The sequence below is a fragment of the Oncorhynchus tshawytscha genome, unplaced genomic scaffold (assembly GCF_018296145.1).
Source record: "Oncorhynchus tshawytscha isolate Ot180627B unplaced genomic scaffold, Otsh_v2.0 Un_contig_14998_pilon_pilon, whole genome shotgun sequence".
NCBI lineage: Eukaryota > Metazoa > Chordata > Actinopteri > Salmoniformes > Salmonidae > Oncorhynchus > Oncorhynchus tshawytscha.
Genome location: NW_024607348.1, coordinates 1 through 15,104, shown reverse-complemented (window position 1 = coordinate 15,104; position 15,104 = coordinate 1). Strand labels below are relative to the sequence as shown.

General features: G+C 47.5%; 1 pseudogene; it reads right to left on the bottom strand.

Annotated features, from left to right (window-relative positions):
* Nucleotides 1-13,117: 13,117 nt before the first annotated feature.
* LOC121842442 lies at nucleotides 13,118-15,037 on the bottom strand (annotated as a pseudogene).
* Between the last annotated feature and the right edge of the window lie 67 nt (nucleotides 15,038-15,104).

Below are 15,104 nucleotides of genomic sequence, written 5' to 3'. Positions count from 1 at the left end.
CTAGTATGATTAACAGCAACTAGTATGTTTAACAGCAACTAGTATGTTTAACAGCAACTAGTATGTTTAACAGCAACTAGTATGTTTAACAGCAACTAGTATGTTTAACAGCAACTAGTATGATTAACAGCAACTAGTATGTTTAACAGCAACTAGTATGTTTAACAGCAACTAGTATGTTTAACAGCAACTAGTATGTTTAACAGCAACTAGTATGTTTAACAGCAACTAGTATGTTTAACAGCAACTAGTATGTTTAACAGCAACTAGTATGTTTAACAGCAACTAGTATGTTTAACAGCAACTAGTATGTTTAACAGCAACTAGTATGTTTAACAGCAACTAGTATGTTTAACAGCAACTAGTATGTTTAACAGCAACTAGTATGATTAACAGCAACTAGTATGATTAACAGCTCGTGAAAGTTTATTTTGACATGTTTTTACGTCTTTCTTTCAGTTCCTGAAATGAAACATTCAGTCTGTAAAAAATACTATTGGCATGAAAGACTTTATTGCCCGTGACACATTTCAAAAGATACTTGAGTCTTACTAAAATATCTGTAGATTGTAATAAAATATACATTGGAGTACAGTACTTAATATAGTTTTTTTCTTTATAGAATTCTCTAGTAAATGTAAATATCAAAAGAGGAAGTGGATAACTTCTTAAATGAAGTTGTGCTGTTGACATTATTATTATTATTATTATTACTCAAAAATGACATTATTACTCTGGGGCTGTAGTCCTCTTCAGAGCCCTGTGACATGCCTCTATAATGACATTATTACTCTGGGGCTGTAGTCCTCTTCAGAGCCCTGTGACATGCCTCTATAATGACATTATTACTCTGGGGCTGTAGTCCTCTTCAGAGCCCTGTGACATGCCTCTATAATGACATTATTACTCTGGGGCTGTAGTCCTCTTCGGAGCCCTGTGACATGCCTCTATAATGACATTATTACTCTGGGGCTGTAGTCCTCTTCAGAGCCCTGTGACATGCCTCTATAATGACATTATTACTCTGGGGCTGTAGTCCTCTTCAGAGCCCTGTGACATGCCTCTATAATGACATTATTACTCTGGGGCTGTAGTCCTCTTCAGAGCCCTGTTACATGCCTCTATAATGACATTATTACTCTGGGGCTGTAGTCCTCTTCAGAGCCCTGTGACATGCCTCTATAATGACATTATTACTCTGGGGCTGTAGTCCTCTTCAGAGCCCTGTGACATGCCTCTATAATGACATTATTACTCTGGGGCTGTAGTCCTCTTCAGAGCTCTGTGACATGCCTCTATAATGACATTATTACTCTGGGGCTGTAGTCCTCTTCAGAGCCCTGTGACATGCCTCTATAATGACATTATTACTCTGGGGCTGTAGTCCTCTTCAGAGCCCTGTGACATGCCTCTATAATGACATTATTACTCTGGGGCTGTAGTCCTCTTCAGAGCCCTGTGACATGCCTCTATAATGACATTATTACTCTGGGGCTGTAGTCCTCTTCAGAGCTCTGTGACATGCCTCTATAATGACATTATTACTCTGGGGCTGTAGTCCTCTTCAGAGCCCTGTGACATGCCTCTATAATGACATTATTACTCTGGGGCTGTAGTCCTCTTCAGAGCCCTGTGACATGCCTCTATAATGACATTATTACTCTGGGGTGTAGTCCTCTTCAGAGCCCTGTGACATGCCTCTATAATGACATTATTACACTGGGGCTGTAGTCCTCTTCAGAGCCCTGTGACATGCCTCTATAATGACATTATTACTCTGGGGCTGTAACCCTCTTCAGAGCCCTGTGACATGCCTCTATAATGACATTATTACTCTGGGGCTGTAGTCCTCTTCAGAGCCCTGTGACATGCCTCTATAATGACATTATTACTCTGGGGCTGTAGTCCTCTTCAGAGCCCTGTGACATGCCTATATAATGACATTATTACTCTGGGGCTGTAGTCCTCTTCAGAGCCCTGTGACATGCCTCTATAATGACATTATTACTCTGGGGCTGTAGTCCTCTTCAGAGCCCTGTGACATGCCTCTATAATGACATTATTACTCTGGGGCTGTAGTCCTCTTCAGAGCCCTGTGACATGCCTCTATAATGACATTATTACTCTGGGACTGTAGTCCTCTTCAGAGCCCTGTGACATGCCTCTATAATGACATTATTACTCTGGGGCTGTAGTCATCTTCAGAGCCCTGTGACATGCCTCTATAATGACATTATTACTCTGGGACTGTAGTCCTCTTCAGAGCCCTGTGACATGCCTCTATAATGACATTATCACTCTGGGGCTGCATGCTTTGAGAACCCACTCTGGTTAGATATCCTACTGTACTCACTAAAAGCTATCTCTTCCACTCTGGTTATATATCCTACTGTACTCACTAAAGGCTATCTCTTCCACTCTGGTTATATATCCTACTGTACTCACTAAAGGCTATCTCTTCCACTCTGGTTAGATATCCTACTGTACTCACTAAAAGCTATCTCTTCCACTCTGGTTAGATATCCTACTGTACTCACTAAAAGCTATCTCTCCCACTCTGGTTAGATATCCTACTGTACTCACTAAATCTATCTCTTCCACTCTATAGGAATGTACAGTATGACAGAGCTACACTGTGTGGTTGAAAACACAGCAGAAGTCTTGTGATTTCTCTTCCTCTCCTTCACCTCTTTAATCCAACCCAACCAGGAAGCTCAGACATCTCCAGTCTCCTCCCCCCTGGCTTTCCCTGTGACAATGTAATATTTGTGTACCCCCCTTCTCTCTATGGAGCCCATAGTCAGCTTGATAAATACTGGGACTCCTGTGGGATTATACACGGGACTGTCTGCTGTCTGTATGGGACCTTCACCTACTTCATCCTTGACCTGTTCAGAAGACCTTGGGAGGCCTTGACCTTTGACCTAGAGAGATATTCTTTCAGCCATGGGTTTGAACCCTGGTCTCCTTCATTTGTTGCCTGCAGAAAACCACCCTGCATCGCATACCACCCTCCATCCCATACCACCCCTCCAATCCACACCCTGCATCCCATATCAACCTATATCCCATGTAACCCTGTATCCCATACCACCCTTCAATCCACACCCTGCATCCCATACTACCCTGCATCCCATATCAACCTATATCCCATATAACCCTGTATCCCATACAACCCTTCAATCCACACCCTCTATCCCATACCACCCTGCATCCCATACCACCCTGCATCCCATTACACCCTTCATCCCATACCACCCTGCATCCCATTACACCCTGCATCCCATTACACCCTTCATCCCATACCACCCTGCATCCCATACCACCCTGCATCCCATACCACCCTGCATCCCATACCACCCTGCATCCCATACCACCCTGCATCCCATTACACCCTTCATCCCATACATCCCTGCATCCCATACCACCCTGCATCCCATATCAACCTATATCCCATATAACCCTGTATCCCATACCACTCTTCAATCCACACCCTCTATCCCATACCACCCTGCATCCCATACCACCCTGCATCCCATACCACCCTGCATCCCATACCACCCTTCATCCCATTACACCCTTCATCCCATACAACCCTGCATCCCATACCACCCTTCATCCCAAACCACCCTGCATCCCATACCACCCTTCATCCTATACCACCCTCCAATCCACACCCTCTATCCCATACCACCCTGCATCCCATACCACCCTGCATCCCATTACACCCTTCATCCCATACCACCCTGCATCCCATACCACCCTGCATCCCATACCACCCTTCATCCTATACCACCCTCCAAACCACACCCTCTATCCCATACCACCCTGCATCCCATACCACCCTGCATCCCATACAACCCTGCATCCCATACCACCCTGCATCCAATTACACCCTTCATCCCATACCACCCTGCATCCCATTACACCCTTCATCCCATACCACCCTGCATCCCATACCACCCTGCATCCCATACAACCCTGCATCCCATACCACCCTGCATCCAATTACACCCTTCATCCCATACCACCCTGCATCCCATTACACCCTTCATCCCATACCACCCTGCATCCCATTACCCCTTCATCCCATACCACCCTGCATCCCATTACACCCTTCATCCCATACCACCCTGCATCCCATACCACCCTGCATCCCATACCACCCTGCATCCCATTACACCCTTCATCCCATTACACCCTTCATCCCATACCACCCTTCATCCCAAACCACCCTGCATCCCATTACACCCTTCATCCCATTACACCCTTCATTCTATACACCTTCATCCCATTACACCCTTCATCCCATACCACCCTGCATCCCATACAACCCTGCATCCCATTACACCCTTCATCCTATACCTCCCTCCAATCCACACCCTCTATCCATACCCCTGCATCCCATACCACCCTGCATCCCATACCACCCTGCATCCCATACCACCCTGCATCCCATTACACCTTCATCCCATTACACCCTGCATCCCATTACACCCTTCATCCCATACCACCCTGCATCCCATACCACCCTGCATCCCATACCACCCTGCCCTATACATCCCATACCACCCTGCATCCCATACCACCCTGCATCCCATTACACCCTTCATCCCATACATCCCTGCATCCCATACCACCCTGCATCCCATCCCACACCCTTCATCCCATTACACCCTGCATCCCATTACACCCTTCATCCCATACCACCCTGCATCCCATACCACCCTGCATCCCATACCAACCTGCATCCCATTACACCCTTCATCCCATACATCCCTGCATCCCATACATCCCTGCATCCCATACCACCCTGCATCCCATTACACCCTTCATCCCATACCACCCTGCATCCCATTACACCCTTCATCCCATACCACCCTGCATCCCATACCACCCTGCATCCCATACCACCCTGCATCCCATTACACCCTTCATCCCATTCCACCCTTCATCCCATTACACCCTTCATCCCATACCACCCTTCATCCCATACCACCCTGCATCCCATACCACCCTGCATCCCTAACCACCCTGCATCCCATTACACCCTTCATCCCATACCACCCTACATCCCATTACACCCTTCATCCCATACCACCCCCTGCATCCCATTCCACCCTTCATCCCAAACAACCCTGCATCCTATACAACCCTTCATCCCATACCACCCTGCTTCCCATTACACCCTTCATCCTATACCACCCTACATCCCATTACACCCTTCATCCCATACCACCCTGCATCCCATACCACCCTTCATCCCAAACCACCCTGCATCCCATACAACCCTTCATCATATACCACCCTGCATCCCATACCACCCTTCATCCCAAACCACCGTGCATCCCATTAACCCTTCATCCCATACCACCCTGCATCCCATACCACCCTTCATCCCAAACCACCCTGCATTCCATACCACCCTGCAATCCACACCCTCTATCCCATACCACCCTGCATCCCATACCACCCTTCATCCCAAACCACCCTGCATCCCATACCACCCTTCATCCTATACCACTCTGCAATCCACACCCTCTATCCCATACCACCCTGCATCCCATTACACCCTTCATCCCATACCACCCTGCATCCCATACCACCCTTCATCCCATTACACCCTTCATCCCATACCACCCTTCATCCTATATCACCCTCCAATCCACACTCTCTATCCCATACCACCCTACATCCCATACCACCCTGCATCCCATACCACCCTGCATCCCATACCACCCTGCATTCCATATCCTTCATCCCAAACCACCCTGCATCCCATTACACCCTTCATCCCATACCACCCTTCATCCCAAACCACCCTGCATCCCATACCACCCTTCATCCTATACCACCCTCCAATCCACACCCTCTATCCCATACCACCCTTCATCCCATACCACCCTTCATCCCAAACCACCCTGCATCCCATTACACCCTTCATCCCATACCACCCTGCATCCCAAACCACCCTGCATCCCATACCACCCTGCATCCCATATCACCCTGCATCCCATTACACCCTTCATCCCATACCACCCTGCATCCCATACCACCCTGCATCCCATACCACCCTGCATCCCATACCACCCTGCATCCCATTACACCCTTCATCCCATACAACCCTGCATTCCATACCACCCTGCATCCCATTACACCCTTCATCCCATAACACCCTGTATCCCATTACACCCTTCATCCCATACCACCCTGCATGCCATACCACCCTGCATCCCATACCACCCTGCATCCCATTACACCCTTCATCCCATTACACCCTTCATCCCATTACACCCTTCATCCCATACCACCCTTCATCCCAAACCACCCTGCATCCCATACCACCCTGCATCCCATACCACCCTTCATCCCATACCACCCTGCATCCCATTACACCCTTCATCCCATACCACCCTGCATCCCATACCACCCTTCATCCCAAACCACCCTGCATCCCATACCACCCTGCATCCCATACCACCCTTCATCCCATACCACCCTGCATCCCATTACACCCTTCATCCCATACCACCCTGCATCCCATACATCCCTGCATTCCATACCACCCTGCATCCCATTACACCCTTCATCCCATAACACCCTGTATCCCATTACACCCTTCATCCCATACCACCCTGCATGCCCCTTCATACCACCCTGCATCCCCTGCATCCACCCTGCATCCCATTACACCCTTCATCCCATTACACCCTTCATCCCATACCACCCTTCATCCCAAACCACCCTGCATCCCATACCACCCTGCATCCCATACCACCCTTCATCCCATACCACCCTGCATCCCATTACACCCTTCATCCCATACCACCCTGCATCCCATACCACCCTTCATCCCAAACCACCCTGCATCCCATACCACCCTTCATCCCAAACCACCCTGCATCCCATACCACCCTGCAATCCACACCCTCTATCCCATACCACCCTGCATCCCATACCACCCTTCATCCCAAACCACCCTGCATCCCATTACACCCTTCATCCCATTACACCCTTCATCCCATTACACCCTTCATCCCATACCACCCTGCATCCCATACCACCCTGCATCCCATACCACCCTGCATCCCATTACACCCTTCATCCCATTACACCCTTCATCCCATACCACCCTTCATCCCAAACCACCCTGCATCCCATTACACCCTTCATCCCATTACACCCTTCATTCTATACACCCTTCATCCCATTACATCCTTCATCCCAACCAACCTGCATCCCATACCACCCTGCATCCCATACCACCCTTCATCCCATACCACCCTGCATCCCATTACACCCTTCATCCCATACCACCCTGCATCCCATTACACCCTTCATCCCATACCACCCTGCATCCCATACCACCCTGCATCCCATTACACCCTTCATCCTATACCACCCTGCAATCCACACCCTCTATCCCATACCACCCTGCATCCCATACCACCCTGCTTCCCATACCACCCTGCATCCCATTACACCCTCTATCCCATACCACCCTGCATCCCATACCACCCTTCATCCCAAACCACCCTGCATCCCAAGCAACCCTTCATCCTATACCACCCTGCATCCCATACCACCCTTCATCCCATACTACCCTGCATCCCATACCACCCTTCATCCTATACCACCCTCCAATCCACACCCTCTATCCCATACCACCCTGCATCCCGTACCACCCTGCATCCCATACCACCCTGCATCCCATACCACCCTGCATCCCATTACACCCTTCATCCCATACCACCCTGCATCCCATACCACCCTGCATCCCATAGCACCCTGCATCCCATACCACCCTGCATCCCATTACACCCTTCATCCCATACCACCCTGCATCCCATTACACCCTTCATCCCATACCACCCTGCATCCCATACCACCCTTCATCCCATACCACCCCACCATACCCCTGTCTGCGCATTATGCCCTGAATATGTTCTACCATGCCCAGAAATCTGCTCCTTTTATTCTCTGTCCCCAACGCTCTAGGCGACCAGTTTTGATAGCCTTTAGCCGCACCCTCATTCTACTCCTCCTCTGTTCCACGGGTGATGTGGAGGTAAACCCAGGCCCTGCATGTCCCCAGGCACCCTCATTTGTTGACTTCTGTGATCGAAAAAGCCTTGGTTTCATGCATGTCAACATCAGAAGCCTCCTCCCTAAGTTTGTTTTACTCACTGCTTTAGCACACTCTGCTAACCCTGATGTCCTTGCCGTGTCTGAATCCTGGCTCAGGAAGGCCACCAAAAATTCTGAGATTTACATACCCAACTATAACATTTTCCGACAAGATAGAACTGCCAAAGGGGGAGGAGTTGCAGTTTACTGCAGAGATAGCCTGCAAAGTAATGTCCTACTTTCCAGGTCCATACCCAAACAGTTCGAACTACTAATTTTGAAAATTACTCTCTCCAGAAATAAGTCTCTCACTGTTGCCGCCTGCTACCGACCTGCCCTGGACACCATTTGTGAATTGATCGCCCCTCATCTAGCTTCAGAGTTTTTCTGTTAGGTGACCTAAACTGGGATATGCTTAACACCCCGGCAGTCCTACAATCTAAGCTAGATGCCCTCAATCTCACACAAATCATCATGGAAACCACCAGGTACAACCCTAAAACTGTAAACAAGGGCACCCTCATAGACGTCATCCTGACCAACTGGCCCTCCAAATACACCTCCGCTGTCTTCAACCAGGATCTCAGCGATCACTGCCTCATTGCCTGTATCCGCTATGGAGCCGCAGTCAAACGACCACCCCTCATCACTGTCAAACGCTCCCTAAAACACTTCTGTGAGCAGGCCTTTCTAATCGACCTGGCCCGGGTATCCTGGAAGGACATTGACCTCATCCCGTCAGTTGAGGATGCCTGGTCATTCTTTAAAAGTAACTTCCTCACCATTTTAGATAAGCATGCTCCGTTCAAAAAATGCAGAACTAAGAACAGATATAGCCCTTGGTTCACTCCAGACCTGACTGCCCTCGACCAGCACAAAAATATCCTGTGGCGGACTGCAATAGCATCGAATAGTCCCCGCGATATGCAACTTTTCAGGGAAGTCAGGAACCAATACACGCAGTCAGTCAGGAAAGCTAAGGCCAGCTTCTTCAGGCAGAAGTTTGCATCCTGTAGCTCCAACTCCAAAAAGTTCTGGGACACTGTGAAGTCCATGGAGAACAAGAGCACCTCCTCCCAGCTGCCCACTGCACTGAGGCTAGGTAACACGGTCACCACCGATAAATCCATGATTATCGAAAACTTCAACAAGCATTTCTCAACAGCTGGCCATGCCTTCCGCCTGGCTACTCCAACCTCGGCCAACAGCTCCGCCCCCCCCCACAGCTACTCGCCCAAGCCTCTCCAGGTTCTCCTTTACCCAAATCCAGATAGCAGATGTTCTGAAAGAGCTGCAAAACCTGGACCCGTACAAATCAGCTGGGCTTGACAATCTGGACCCTCTATTTCTGAAACTATCCGCCGCCATTGTCGCAACCCCGATTACCAGCCTGTTCAACCTCTCTTTCATATCGTCTGAGATCCCCAATGATTGAAAGCTGCCGCAGTCATCCCCCTCTTCAAAGGGGAGACTCCCTGGACCCAAACTGTTACAGACCTATATCCATCCTGCCCTGCCTATCTAAGGTCTTCAAAAGCCAAGTCAACAAACAGGTCACTGACCATCTCGAATCCCACCGTACCTTCTCCGCTGTGCAATCTGGTTTCCGAGCCGGTCACGGGTGCACCTCAGCCACGCTCAAGGTACTAAACGATATCATAACCGCCATCGATAAAAGACAGTACTGTGCAGCCGTCTTCATCGACCTTGCCAAGGCTTTCGACTCTGTCAATCACCATATTCTTATCGGCAGACTCAGTAGCTTCGGTTTTTCGGATGACTGCCTTGCCTGGTTCACCAATGACTTTGCAGACAGAGTTCAGTGTGTCAAATCGGAGGGCATGCTGTCCGGTCCTCTGGCAGTCTCAATGGGGGTGCCACAGGGTTCAATCCTCGGGCCGACTCTTTTCTCTGTATATATCAATGATGTTGCTCTTGCTGCGGGCGATTCCCTGATCCACCTCTACGCAGACGACACCATTCTATATACTTCCGGCCCGTCCTTGGACACTGTGCTATCTAACCTCCAAACGAGCTTCAATGCCATACAGCACTCCTTCCGTGGCCTCCAACTGCTCTTAAACGCTAGTAAAACCAAATGCATGCTTTTCAACCGTTCGCTGCCTGCACCCGCACGCCTGACCAGCATCACCACCCTGGATGGTTCCGACCTTGAATATGTGGACATCTATAAGTACCTAGGTGTCTGGCTAGACTGTAAACTCTCCTTCCAGACTCATATCAAACATCTCCAATCGAAAATCAAATCAAGAGTCGGCTTTCTATTCCGCAACAAAGCCTCCTTCACTCACGCCGCCAAACTTACCCTAGTAAAACTGACTATCCTACCGATCCTCGACTTCGTCGATGTCATCTACACAATGGCTTCCAACACTCTACTCAGCAAACTGGATGCAGTTTATCACAGTGCCATCCGTTTTGTCACTAAAGCACCTTATACCACCCACCACTGCGACTTGTATGCTCTAGTCGGCTGGCCCTCGCTACATATTCGTCGCCAGACCCACTGGCTCCAGGTCATCTACAAGTCCATGCTAGGTAAAGCTCCGCCTTATCTCAGTTCACTGGTCACGATGGCAACACCCATCCGTAGCACGCGCTCCAGCAGGTGTATCTCACTGATCATCCCTAAAGCCAACACCTCATTTGGCTGCCTTTCGTTCCAGTTCTCTGCTGCCTGTGACTGGAACGAATTGCAAAAATCGCTGAAGTTGGAGACTTTTATCTCCCTCACCAACTTCAAACATCTGCTATCTGAGCAGCTAACCGATCGCTGCAGTTGTACATAGTCTATCGGTAAATAGCCCACCCATTTTTACCTACCTCATCCCCATACTGTTTATATTTATTTACTTTTCTGCTCTTTTGCACACCAATATCTCTACCTGTACATGACCATCTGATCATTTATCACTCCAGTGTTAATCTGCAAAATTGTAATTATTCGCCTACCTCCTCATGCCTTTTGCACACAATGTATATAGACTCCCCTTTTTTTTCTACTGTGTTATTGACTTGTTAATTGTTTACTCCATGTGTAACTCTGTGTTCTCTGTTCACACTGCTATGCTTTATCTTGGCCAGGTCGCAGTTGCAAATGAGAACTTGTTCTCAACTAGCCTACCTGGTTAAATAAAAGTGAAATAAAAAAATATAAAAAAATACCACCCTTCATCCCATACCACCCTGCAATCCACACCCTTCATCCCATACCACCCTTCATCCCATACCACCCTGCAATCCACACCCTTCATCCCATACCACCCTGCAATCCACACCCTCTATCCCATACCACCCTGCAATCCACACCCTCTATCCCATACCACCCTGAATCCCATACCACCCTTCATCCCAAACCACCCTGCAATCCACACCCTTCATCTCATACCACCCTGCAATCCACACCTTCTATCCCATACCACCCTGCATCCCATACCACCCTGCAATCCACACCCTTCATCTCATACCACCCTGCAATCCACACCCTCTATCCCATACCACCCTGCATCCCATACCATCCTGCAATCCACACCCTTCATCCCATACCACCCTTCATCCCAAACCACCCTGCAATCCACACCCTACATCTCATACCACCCTGCAATCCACACCCTCTATCCCATACCACCCTGCATCCCAAACCACCCTGCAATCCACACCCTTCATCTCATACCACCCTGCAATCCACACCCTCTATCCCATACCACCCTGCATCCCATACCACCCTGCAATCCACACCCTTCATCCCATACCACCCTGCATCCCATACCCCCCTTCATCCCATACCACCCTGCATCCCATTACACCCTTCATCCCATACCCCCTTGCATCCCATACCACACTCGTACCATGAAGGCCACCTAATCGTACCAAGCTCATCCATCCTCTCCCTGGTAACTATTCCCCAGGTTGTTGATTTAAAGGAGAATGTGTTCTCTGGCAACTTACCTGGTAAAATGAGTGTTAAATAAAAACACAACTCAAGCCTACTGCAGGCCTCAAGCAGCAGAATTCTTCAGGGGTCGGAAAAGGTTACCACCGGAGACCTGAGATTTAGCTGGAGGGATGATACTTCTTTGTGGATGGTACTGAGAAGGGTGTAGTCTCCATCAGGCACCATGATAATGGAGGTTATCCAGACATATCAGGCTTACTCTGTGGTCTACTGTAGTCAGAGCATTGATAGCCTGGACAAGCTGATGAAAGCTGGCCTCAGTTAGAGACAGTTATCTGTTCTGCATGTGTCAGATCTAAGAACTTATAGAATAGAGAATATGGAGGCATTCTAGAAAATACAATGAATTGATCTGAAAATATAAATAACTTGTTCTGAGTAATGCTAAGACAGGGACCAGGGATATAGAGCATTTTTATGTAAAAACACAAACAGAAGCCAGTTTACAACGTTTCAGCTGTATGCCTTTGTTAAGAGCACGAACAATAATGAAATAATAAAATAAAACTATGCTACCTCAAATATTGCGCAGAAATGACCTAATTGTCCAGAAAGGGGTACCCCTCCCCAAGCCCAGGAGTGAACCATATACCGTTAGTTAAACAACGAGCAACTACATTTAGTTAAACAACTAGCAACTACATTTAGTTAAACAACTAGCAACTACATTTAGTTAAATAGCTAGCAACTACATTTAGTTAAACAACAAGCATCTACATTTAGTTAAACAACTGAAAAGGACATTTCAGTACAAAGCTCTTTGATCAATATTGAAATAAAGTAACTGCTTTGCGGTCATTCACATATTATCATTAATTACTGCTTCATGGTCATTCATTCATGTATTTCATTGTATGTGTTTCATTCATTCATGTATTGTCGTTCACACCCTTTTTCAGTGACTTTTGGCAAGAAATATACAGTTAAAGACATGTGTTAGCGATTAGGTGATAACAAAAGGACATAAAGGATATCATAAAATTCGTGGAAGTAAAAAAATGTGTATTACATTTTTTTCTAAGTAATTTAAATACTATTATTTTATGAAATGTAAAAAGGGTTATTTTTAAGTAATTTAACTATGATTATTTATATGTAATTTAAATAGGAATACCTATACATATTAGTTGAAGATTAATCAGAAAAAGTACAGAGCATTTAAAATGACTTCATTAGAATTGTCTAAACACACAAATTCTGGAAGACATTTTGTACAGAGGAATTTTAACGACAAATTCAATACCTCAACATATGTGTCAACATTGCGTCTTCATTAGCACAAGGTTCAACATCAACCTCTGATCTCATGCTCAGTCGGAGGTTTCAGTTTAGCCCACAGTCTGTCCCAGAATGCCTGGTGCTGATGGGGGTCCTGGGGCCAGTCCAGATAAGTCCTGGTTTTCAGCAGGCGAGCCAGCCTGTGGTGGGCAGACAGCTGGCGAGGGGGGATCTTCTCCAGGAAGACCAGGAGGAGGATGTCCCTTTGCTCCACCTGCAGCCTGTAGGTGGCCAGCTTCATCTCCAGAGAGCACCAGTTACTGCGTAGGTAGTGGCGGCTGACTAGGCAGAGGGTGTGGCGGCTCCGGTAGAGGCTGTCTGTGATGTTCTCCACAATGTCCTTCCCCAGCTGGAAGTCCCTGCTGTGCAGACAGAGGCGCAGGAAAGGAGGACCCCTCTGCTCCAGATTGGGAAGCAGCTCCTCCACCACCCAGCGCTCGTCCTTCCCGCTATAGGAGACAAACGCATCGTAGTGGTAGCGCCCCCTGGTGTTGGATCGCATGGCTTCTAACAGCCAGCCAAGGGTGATGTGGTAGAGGGGGAGGAGGTAGGGGCCGGCCAGGTTATGGACCAACACCACCAGCATGAAGAACAGGACTCCCAGGCCAGTCGCAACAAAGAGCACAAAGCCAACCTCTGTTGTGCAGTTGGCTTCTGTGTACTTGACAAAATTAGGTGTGTCTATTCCATTGTCCGACAAGCATATCAAGTCCTCCAAAGCATACATACCGGTTTTAGCATACGGACCAAGCATGATCACTTCAACCTGCCTGCACCCCTTTGCCCATGTAATGAGCCAAGCATTGTCACAACTGCAAAACATCTGTAAATTATTAAACGTCAAAAGCTTAAGGCTAGAGAGAGGTTCAGTAAAGCTGTAGAATACATTATAAATGTTCTCTATATGCAAATACACTCTTTTCAAAGATTTCAAGTCTTTAGTTAAACTCCCCTCCAAAGAGTAAATCCTGCAGTTGTCAAGTTCCAGATCCTCCAGTTTGGTCAAGTTGTGAAAAATGATGTCGGCAGAACGCTGTGTTAAAAGATCCACCTGTCGTAGAGTCAGTTTCCTCAGGTGAATCAGCTGATGAATTGATGTTAAATCAACCCTTTTAGCTGAAAGCTTCGATCTGTAGTCAAATGTCTCCACAGACGTGAAGTATTTTCCCATGAATTCAGATCCACAAAGGAATTCTTCAGCATCAGCATGAAGATGGGTTACAGACTGAAAGAAAGGTCTGTCACAGTCCTGAAATGACACCGTCTGGCCTTTGAGCTGGAGACTCAGGTTCTGTTTAGATGTGATGTTACTGCCGATAGTCAACTGCATTGGCCTCATAGCTGAACTAATGTACAGATGAGTCAGTTGACTCAGAATTCCACCAAATATAAGTGTCAGATTCAGCTTGATCACAGGTTCTGTTAGTGGGTTGTGCACTTGCCCGAGAAACACTTGTCTAAGAGACATGAGGTTTGTGAAAGACATTGCCTCAATGTTGTGAATAAGTGGATTGTTCCTGAGGTCTAACCATGTCAAACTATGTAAACCATAAAATGTGTTTGCATTTATCTGTGTTATCTTATTACTTGTAATGTCCAAGGACTCAGATTTGTTAATCCCAGGAAAGCAAAGTCTTCAATGTTTGAAATTAAATTCTGTTTTATATCCAGATACAGGAGCTTAACAAGACAGATAAATTGTTTCGCAAAAAGCATTTGATTT